At 41.2% G+C, this 10,887-nt stretch overlaps 1 protein-coding gene across 1 annotated transcript in view; it reads right to left on the minus strand.

Annotated features, from left to right (window-relative positions):
• LOC140486424 (transmembrane protein 50B) overlaps positions 1-10,249 on the minus strand; it is a 76,745-nt gene extending 66,496 nt beyond the window's left edge. Inside the window, exon 1 of the mRNA XM_072585535.1 lies at positions 10,118-10,249. The gene's annotated coding sequence lies outside the window, so the exon portion shown is untranslated. The remainder of the gene's footprint in view (positions 1-10,117) is intronic.
• Positions 10,250-10,887: the final 638 nt, after the last annotated feature.

Raw genomic sequence — 10,887 nt, forward strand, 5'->3', positions numbered from 1 at the left:
AGACCTGCTCAGTTTTTACAGCAATTTCAGTTTTTGTTTCAGGCAATGCCAATGATATCCACATCCAATGAATAATAATACAATATAAATTGCATAATTAGCTCCATTTGCTGGAACAATGTTTGTTTTGATGATGCTAGAATCTATAAACACAAGGAATTGATTTTGCTTTTGCAGCAACTAATGAGAGAGATTAGGTGTGTCATGCCACAAGTGCTGTTTGGATATTGATGTTTGGCTACAATGGAAAACAGTGAAAAAAAAAATTGGGTCTTATTGGCAAAACACAGTCTTTAATGTTGCTTAAGTAAAATTGGTTCCATTGGGATTTCTGTGCATAGTTTTCAAAGGAAGGATATTACTAACGTTTTCTAATTACAAGTTTATTTTTCTGCTCCTCATTGTTTTCCGAAATACAGCAAATTTTGGTCCTTAAAGCATACAATAGCCAGCAAATTCTCAAGTATCCAATAGTGCTTAATACTGTTAGACCCTCCCAGAAAGAAAATCCCTGTTCTAACAGGAAACAACTGCAACAAGACTTCAAGCACTTGACCTTCCCAAGTGCTTTCAAATGAATGTGTGTTGCAGACAACTTTATTGTCTCTGCTACAGGGAAATAATTCTACTTTGCATTAATCTCAGCAAACAAAAGCTTCCACTTGAGGGAGGGCAACATAAGTTTTTTTAAGAAGAGCTACTAAGTCCAAGAGTTTTGAGACAATTGTAATATTTAAAAATCAAATAAATTCCTTTTCACCAAGAGTTGATCAAAATGATAAAAGAAAGAGCGAGGTTTAGGTTCCATGCAAAGCATCAAAGTGATGAGGTTTGCTCCACAAAATAAATACTGTTAGTAAGCTAATACAAATCTATTTCTTGCTAAGAACACTGATATCGACCAAGGTCACTTTCCACTCGATATGAATGCATTTAGCATAATTTTTGAAGTAGTAACAGAGGATTGAGGAGGGCAGAGCGGTAGATGTGATATATATGGACTTCAGTAAGGTGCTCAACAAGGTTCCCCACAAGAGACTGACTCGCGAGGTTAGATCGCATGGAATACAGGGAGAACTTGCCATTTGGATACAGAACTGGCTCAAAGGTAGAAGACAGAGGGTGGTGGTGGAGGGTTGTTTTTCAGACTGGAGGCCTGTGACCAGTGGAGTGCCACAAGGATCAGTGCTGGGTTCTCTACTTTTTGTAATTTACATAAATGATTTGGATGCCAGCATAAGGGGTATAGTTAGCAAGTTTGCAGATGACACCAAAATTGGAGGTGTAGTGGACCGCGAAGGAGGTTACCTCAGATTACAACAGGTACTTGATCAGATGAGCCAATGGGCTGAGAAGTGACAGATGGAGTTTAATTCAGATACATGCAAGATGATGCAGTTTGGGAAAGCAAATCTTAGCAGGACTTATATATTTAATGGTAAGGGCCTAGGGAGTGCTGCTCAACAAAGAGACCGTGGAGTGCAGGTTCATAGCTCCTTGAAAGTGGAGTCGCAAGTAGATAGGATAGTGAAGGCGGTGTTTGGTATGCTTTCCTTTATTGGTCAGAGTATTGCATACAGGAGTTGGGTGGTCGTGTTGCGGCTGTACAGGACACTGGTTAGGCCACTGTTGGAATACTGCGTGCAATTCTGGTCTCCTTCCTATTGGAAAGATGTTGTGAAACTTGAAAGGATTCAGAAAAGATTTACAAGGATGTTGTCAGGGTTGGAGGATTTGAGCTATAGGGAGAGGCTGAACAGGCTGGGGCTGTTTTCCCTGGAGCAAAGGCTGAGGGGTGACCTTATAGAGGTTTACAAAATTATGAGGGGCATGGATAGGAAAAATAGACAAAGTCTTTTCCCTGGGGTCGGGGAGTCCAGAACTAGAGGGTATAGGTTTAGGGTGAGAGGGGAAAGATATAAGAGAGATCTATGGGGCAACTTTTTCACGAAGAGGGTGGCACGTGTATGGGATGAGCTGCCAGAGGAAGTGGTGGAGGCTGGTACAATTGTAACATTTAAAAGGCATCTGGATGGGTTTATGAATAGGAAGGGTTTGAAGGGATATGGGCCGGGTGCTGGCAGGTGGGACTAGATTGGGTTGGGATAACTCGTTGGTATGAACGAGTTGGACCAAACAGTCTGTTTCCATGCCGTACATCTCTGACTCTATAACTGCAGGTAATATAACATTGAGTGACGAATATCCTGTAGAATTGTAAAGGGTAGAATTCTGGCTCAATAAACTCATTAAAATTTGTACAATGTCAAATTCTTTCATTGGGGTTGTTTAAAAAAATCTTTCACATAAAATGGCTAAAAGAATTAGATTGTGAAGTTAGATATTTCCACTTCTACCTTAATCCTACATCTCAACATTTACTTCACAACTAGTAAAAGTAATTAAAAGTGAAAAATAATTGGTGCATTTTACTTCCTGGATTTCTGTCCAGGAGAACTTTCTTGTCGATGGATGCCAGATGCCACCTGAACAAGGTGACATGGGAATTAAATTTATATCATTAAAACTGAAATCCATACCACCGAGGCTTGTAAATCTTGATGAGCAGAATCTTTGATGGCACTGGTTTCCCAAAATCCAGGCCACCGGATCAAAATTATATTCTTTTCTCAACTCCCTCACAAGTGAGCTCGTTCTAATGTTTTGTTTCTCCCTATCTGCCTTAATCCTTCAAAGTTTTAACTGAAGTGCCAGTGAGGAAAACATTTACTATACTAGCTTGTTATCTCTTCACAATTAACTGGGCAAATATAAGCAGAACATAGTTCTTTAAAACATGTATTGGACCCAGAAATTGGACGACATGACTATTTTAAACTGTGGAACAAATTGTTTTTGTAACATATGCTTCAATAAAAAGACAACCCAAATAATATTATAGAAAAATCAAAATATGATTATATTCTCCTAACAGCTCACCAAACATTCACCAGAAGGAAAAGGGAGAGAAATAGCATAAACAAACATTTGGATTTAGATAGAAACAACTCCACTCATCTAATTTATAAAACATTTTCATTTTTTATATTTAACTTGCAGTGCAGATAGTTAGTTCAGCATCCTTCAACTAGTTAATGACAGTCTAGCAAAGCAGTTCTGGAAGATAACTCAAATTTTCTTCACCATCACACAGTAGCAAGTAGCAACAAAAGGCATGGGAGTGGTAGGTATGCTCGGGAATCTGTTCCAGCAGTTTGGATTCACGAACTATGAATCTAAAATCTGTCAAACAGCATCAAGACTTTCAAAAAACGCATTTATGTTTCTTGTTAGGGTTGGAGAACATGCATGAAAAATAAAAGTAAAAAAGTCAACATGCAAGTAGATAGGGTGGTAAAGGTAGTGCATGGCATGCTTGGCTTTATTGGTCAGGAAATTGATTACAAGAGTCAGGATGTCATGTTGCAGATTTAAAAGACCTTGGTTAGACCTCACTAAGTGTTGCATTCAATTACAGGAAGGATGTGGAGGTGGCAAAGAGCTTGCAGAAGAGGATTACCAAGGTACTACCTGGATTAGAGGTACAAACTGTAAAGGAGAGACTAGAATACCTAGGTTGTTTGCTCTTGAGCAGTGAAAGCTGAGGGGGAATTTATCAAATTATGAGATGCATTGATAGGGTTGATGGTCAAAATCTTTTCACGCCAGAGTTGAAATGTTAATATTGTAAGGGGGGGGGGGGCAGAATTTAAGGTTAGAGAAAGTTCAAAGGAAAGGTGAGAGGCAGATTTTTTTTAAACAATAGTATGAGTCTGGAACGCACTGCTAGGGTTGGTGGTGGAGGCAGCTATGATAAAGGCATTTAAGGGACTTTTAGATCAGCACATGAATATGCAAGGAATGGCGGGATATGGATCAAGGGCAGGTAGAAGGGATTAGTACCGCTTGACATGTGCTATACAGTTCAATATTTTAACATTTTTTGTTATTTGATTAAAGGTATTAATTATTACTGAAGGTTCAACAAGTCAAACTTTGCAAATTATTTTTCCTGCTTTTAATTGCAGACAGTAACAGCATCAACATTTGATAAGTCATGTTTTTATGTTTTTCTTGTAATGGTTGTGTCACAAATTAACCTTGTAAGTAGGTAAAGGGGGATCAATTAGGTTACAAATTAAGTCCCTGCTCTTAGTCTCCAGTCTGCAACTCTCCTACATTTTGTTTCTTCCACTTTCCTTCTGGTGACCTCCAATCTTTCAATCACACTAAACCCTCTGTCATCATTCTCCTTGAAAATTTCCAGAAAATTTCTTTCAAATTTGGCTCATTTCCTTTTCCCCACCACCACCCAAGTCAAGTCTGTTACATATTTTTGAAGACCTCAAGACTATTCTCAAAGGCTTTATTAAAATGCAAGCACTAAGAGCAGCACTTAGATGAATTTAAATATTTCCTTATTTGGGGACTGATTTTTCTTTGGCGGGGGGGGTGTCCACTTATATGTCAGTTGGACTTAGGCAGAGAATTAATATTTTTGTCTCTAATTTAATAAAGCAATTTGCAGCAGCACATAAATGGACTTGACAATTTCTTTCCACATCTGGAGAGTTTCTAGACCAAGTAGTGTGGGATCATATCATGGCACATGACATGTCAGGAGTTTGGCATTAATTAGCTTGCTGTTTGATTATAAAAGCGTGTTCACCACCATTTAAAACTTCCTATAAAATAGAAAATAAATCAGAGTATGACACTTCATAGTGGAGATGGGTCTGGGGAACAAAAGTCATTATTCATGTCCTCTCACCCGCATTCTAATGACCAGTCTCAGAACAATTGCACAGCAAAGGGAAATTACTTGCATTCTTCCTTGGGTTACTTTGTGGGCGAGGAGATCCTCCCTTTGACACGAAACCTGCGCTGATGTGATGTCTTTCTAACTTGAAAGCTCCGGGCCTCTACATAGTCCATACCCCTCTATATTCTGGATTAGTGGTGCTGGAAGAGCACAGCAGTTCAGGCAGCATCCAAGGAGCTCGAAATCGACGTTTCGGGCAAAAGCCCTTCATCAGGAATAAAGGCAGTGAGCCTGAAGCATGGAGAGATAAGCTAGAGGAGGGTGAGGTGGGGAGAAAGTAGCATAGAGTACACTGGGTGAGTGGGGGAGGGGATGAAGTTGATAGGTCAGGGAGGAGGGGGTGGAGTGGATAGGTGGAAAAGGAGATAGGCAGGTAGGACAAGTCATGGGGGACAGTGCTGAGTTGTACTCTATGCTACTTTCTCCCCACCCCCACCCTCCTCTAGCTTATCTCTCTACGCTTCAGGCTCACTACCTTTATTCCTGATGAAGGGCTTTTGCCCGAAACGGCGATTTCAAAGCTCCTTGGATGCTGCCTGAACTGCTGTGCTCTTCCAGCACCACTAATCCAGAATCTGGTTTCCAGCATCTGCAGTCATTGTTTTTACCTCCCTGTTTATACCCCTCTATACTCTGCCTATTTCTGTATCTTATAAAGATGCCTCTTAAAATGTTGCTGAAGTATCTGCTTCTCCCAGCTCAATTTGCAGCACATTCCATGCAGGAACAAATGAAGTGGAGGCCCCAGTGCAAAAGTCAAAAAGGTTGCTACTTAGAGCAAAAGAGAAATGGAGATGTAAACTGGATGTAAATTCAGGGTGACAATCTGTCCTCTTGGTTGAGAGCAAAGTAAACAAGATAAGCTGTGGGGATTGGGGGCTGGAGGGGAAAGACAGAATCTAAGAAAAATGGAGGACAGCTATCATGGGGCCAGGGTCTGAAGTCATCAAATTCAATGCAGACTCCAAGTCAAAAGTTGTGGAAAATGAGGTGCTGTTCTTCAATTTGCATTATGTTTTGTTAGAACGCTGCAGCAGACCCAGGATAGGAAAGATTGCATGCGAGCAAGGTGGTATGTTGAAATGACAAGCAACTGGAAGGTCAGGGCCATTCTTGGAAACAGATGTTCCACAAAGTGGTCTGCATGTGGTCTCGCCAATCCAAAGGAGGAAGCACAATTCAAGCAACAAACATGGTAGCAAGTACAAGTAAAACATTGGTTCAAATGAAATGTGTTTAGAGCTTTGGACAGTGAAGAGGAAAGTGGTGAATGGACAAGTGTTAAACATTGTACAATTGCATGAAGAAGTGCCATGGAGAGAGAGGTGTTTAGAAAGATGGAGAATGGATGAGGGTATCGTGGAGGTTAAAGTCCCTGCAGAATGCTGATGTGAGGATGGCGTGAAGAGAAGAGGAAGGTGTGTTTGATGATGGCATCAGCAGGAGGTGGCAGAAGTGGCAGAGCATGACTCGTCGAGTGTGAACAGTAACCCCGTCACTCAATACCAAACAGTAATTTCCAGAACTGTCACTAATCTCACTTTCTCTGTAGAATTTTCTCCAAAGTTCTCATCTCAGTTCCTCCATCCAGCCTGTTCCAGCCTCACTGAACTTCTTTCTTCCTCTCTTGACTTGATTTTGACCCAGATTCAGTGTCTCCCCACTTAATTTTGCAATTCTACCAATGCTTTACGTTGGCATCACAACTTCCAGTTTTCTGGTTCTGGTCATCTCTTCCTCACCAATGTCCATCCACCATCAGTATGGTCTGAAGATAGCATTTTTTTGTTAACAAAAATAAAACAAAGTCTGTATCCATGAGTATCCTTTTTCCCCTAGCAGAGCTCATTTTCAAGTTTGAACAATTTCTCCTTTAATTCACTTCTGTGTCTCCAAGTCAAAAGGTGTGGCTATGCGTACCCACATTGGTGCCAGTTATGCTGTCTCTTTGTAGATACAAAAGAATATTCCTTGTTAAAATCCTACTTGGATCCCAACCCGTAACATTCTCCAATATATTGAGGTCATCAGTGCTGCTTTCTACTCTTATACAGAGATGGAAAAATTCAGCAGTTTTGCAGCAATTTGATTCTAGTTTCCACCCTTCATCCACCTTTTCCCCCCTTCCCAGAACAATGATAGAGCTATGCTTTTCTCACTTTCCACTCCACCAGTCTTTGAGGGTGAACATTTTAATATTATGGAACAGACCATTTAGGACAGATATAGGAGGAAATATTTCTTCACTCAGTGTGGTCAGCCTGTGGAATTCTCTGGCACGGAAAACAGTTAAGACCAAAACATTTAATGTTTGCAAGGAATTACGATTTCATTCGGAGGACTAAAGGGCTTAAAGCGCATGGCGAGAAATCAGATATTGGGTATCGATTTGGACGATTATATTGAATGGTAGAGCAGGCTCGAAGGGCCAAATGGTCTACCCATGTTGACATTTTTCTTTGTTTCTATGATGTCCTCTTCAGACTGTAAAACTGTTGGATTTGCTAAGGTTGGAGGACAGGAATAAATCTAAAAAAAGGAAACCTGGCCATTCTGGCAGTCAGCCATAGCTATGCAGGACTCATGCAGATAGTCACACTAAGTATAAAAGCAGCTTAACACTGCACAAAAGGTGTTAGTGAACAGGAAACAAATACTTTTGTTGCTTTCTCTAGAAGGTAACAGTTGCCTGCACAGAGAAGTTGGAAAGCAACTACTGCTTTTTCTAAAGCACAAGCGTTTACATCAAAGATTATGTAGCACTCTGACGGGAAGGAGGCTACTTTAGTATAACTGATACTTTTTCAGGATTCACTTAAAAGTAGTATGCTAGCTTCATGTAATCTTTATGAACTTTAACAAGCCATGGAAAAGAGAGGATTGAATTACCAATAACTCTTCCTACAACAATGTTATTGTGCCTATACATGTATTTCAATATCATTTGAAAAAGTGTTAAAAGAAAGCAGATATACATACTGGCCTTATTCAATCAAATGAATGTTACAGCTTGGTAGGAAGTGCTCATTTGGCACTAACATTTTTCAAATACATACAAGTCATTTTTCCTACTTTTACATCCTCCATACAAAATAGAAGCATCAAGATTACACACAAGACAACCTGCATTTATACAGCAGCTTTAACATTAATAGTGATAAAAATGCTTAACTCAGCAATACAACAACAAGAACCCACAAGACCCTGCAGCACATATGAAATTATACCTTGAAAGACAGATTAGGTCTCAGAACTGTGAGGGATTCACCATCATTTGTTTGCAGTTCAATTTGAATTCCTGCGGATACCACTTTTCAGCCTGTCCTTTCAGACTAAAGCTAATTCAAATAGTCAGTTCGCACAGGACTTGGAATAAAAAGCCACATTTTTTCAAAGCTTTTCATCTTGTACTCAAATCAGAACAATTCACAAGAATACCAACTCAAAAGGAAAACCAGCATTTATACTACAGAAGAGGAATGCTGATTGAATCTATTCGCTATGATGTTGCCATGAAGAATGCACCAATTAATAATGATCAACTGTTAAATGTCAAGTTTTGTTGAAATTTTAAACCAGGCAGGTTCAATCTGACAATCAAAGCCCTGTGAAGTGAACAAGCAAACAGCTGGCACTGTTGAGTTGAAACAGGCACAGTGTGTGTAAATTGTCTCTTTGCAGAGAAAAGGACCCTATTAAATGACTACTTGCCAGTACACACATTACTAAACAGGATGGGTTTTCATGACAATCTATGGTAGGTGGCCACCAACACAGATGAGCTTTGTATGCTAGATTTAAAGCCAAAAGGTCCAGGTTCAAGTCACATCCACACGAGTCATAGAGTCACAGAAATGTACAGCATGGAAACAGACCCTTTGGTCCAATTTGTCCATGCCGACTAGATACCCTAAATTAATCTAGTCCCATTTGCCAGAACTTGGCTCATATCCCTCTAAACCTTTCCTATTCATATACCCACCCAGATTTATTTTAAATGTTGTAATTGTACCAACCTCCACCACTTCCTCTGGCATCTCATTCCATACAGACACCACCCTTTGTGTGAAAAAGTTGCCCCTTAGGTCTCTCTGAAATCTTCCCCTTCTCCCCGTAAACCTATGCCATCTAGCTCTGGACTCCCCCACCCAGGGAAAAGACCTTGTCTATTTACCCTTGTCCACACTTCTCATGATATTAATAAACCTCCATGGTGAACAGGCTTTATAATAAACCATATCCCACATTTATTAATTGAACTTAAAATTGCACCAGATTCCATGATTTGAACCAATACCCTACAGCACGAGTATGGGCCTTTAAATAATTAGTCCAGCAGCATTACCATTACACCTTCACTTCTACCAAATGGTAATGTACCAAACACTTGCAATCATTTGTAAACATCCCCATTCCTGATCTTACAGAAGGATGAAGTACACTGAGGAAACTAAGAACAGTAGGACATAAGACTGAGGAATCTTATACTGCTGTCCTGGAGCTGAAGTGACTGGCCTTCAACAACCACAACTATCTTCTGCTGCCATAGGAATGAATCGAAGTGCAGAATTTTCCATTGATTCCCATTGAGGGTCAATGAGTATCCCTGCCATTGACCCAGTTTGAAACTAACCAGGTAAAAACAATGACTGCAGATGCTGGAAACCAGATTCTGGATTAGTGGTGCTGGAAGAGCACAGCAGTTCAGGCAAGCTACTTGGATGCTGCCTGAACTGCTGTGCTCTTCCAGCACCACTAAACTTGAAACTAACCAGTCCCAGAGGTGTGTCATAATCTGTCCTAACAGGTTTGTTCAAAGAACAAGTCTCCCAACAAGAAACGCTTCCTGCTTTTACTTCCTTTAACGAATTGGAACAAGTTAGTCAGAAAAGTAAAGCTTTACTTCGAATATATTTTGTCTCGCCGTTAAGTTACCCATCCCCAACTAACCCACAAAAACGTGAAGTTTTTCACAGTCAGCAATATAAGGGTAAGAAAAGGCGAGAGCTAAATGGGCTGGGAAAGTATTATCCACCAGTAGTCACTATCCTCCATTGGGTTCAAGGTGATACCGGATGACCATGCTGAGGTTGTAATATAGATGGCATTAACAGCATCTTTACGGTCAGTAATGTTGCTCTAGAATGGGGTGGACAGGACCCAGATGGTTATTTCAGGCGTTGCTGCAGCTTCTCCCACCCGCACACCACAGGAAAGGACAAAGTCAGAGAAACACCAGACCCTCGAGTCTATCTCTCTCGTTATATTTTTTTTAACTAAAAATAAACAGCTAACCTGGACTCGGCCTTGACAATTCGGTCCTAGGTCCTAGGCCCAGGCCGGACACCTCTTATTCCGTCCTCTCTCCAGGCGTCCGCATACCGACCGCAGCCCCACCCAGCCGTGATGGACGGCACTGCCAGCCAACAGCCTACATCACCTCGGCCCTTCCACCTTTGATCGACAGCACTGTCCGCCAATAGACAATATTGTATCCGCCTCTACGCCGGTGATGGAAGGCCCTACCAGCCAATAATTAGCGTGGTCTCCGCCCTTCCACCTTTGATCGACAGCACTGTCCGCCAATAGGTAATATTGTATCTGCCTCTACATCTGTGATGGATGGCCCTATTAGCCACTCAGTGGCTTGGTCGTCGCCCTTCCAGCTTTGATCGACAGCAATTTTCACCAATGGGAAACATTGTACCTACCTTTACAGCGGTGATGGATGACCCTAGCAGCCAATATTCAGCGTGGTCTACCCCCTTTCAACTTTGATCGACATCTCTATAAGCCAAGGGACAACAGCACCTCTGCCCTTTTAGGTGATGAGAGTTGAAAAATGTGGTGCTGGAAAAACACAGCAGGCCAGGCAGCATCCAAGGAGCAGGAGAATCAGGAGACGCTATTAGGGCTGGGGAGGGAAATATATCCCTGGTGGTGGGGTCTGTTTGGAGGTGGCAGAAATGACGGAGGATGATACGATGTATCTGGAGATTGGAGCCTCATTCCTGAAGAAGGGCTTATGCCCGAAATGTCGATTCTCCTGCTCCTCAGATGCTGCC

Source organism: Chiloscyllium punctatum, chromosome 15, assembly GCF_047496795.1.
Source record: "Chiloscyllium punctatum isolate Juve2018m chromosome 15, sChiPun1.3, whole genome shotgun sequence".
Taxonomy (NCBI): Eukaryota; Metazoa; Chordata; class Chondrichthyes; order Orectolobiformes; family Hemiscylliidae; genus Chiloscyllium; species Chiloscyllium punctatum.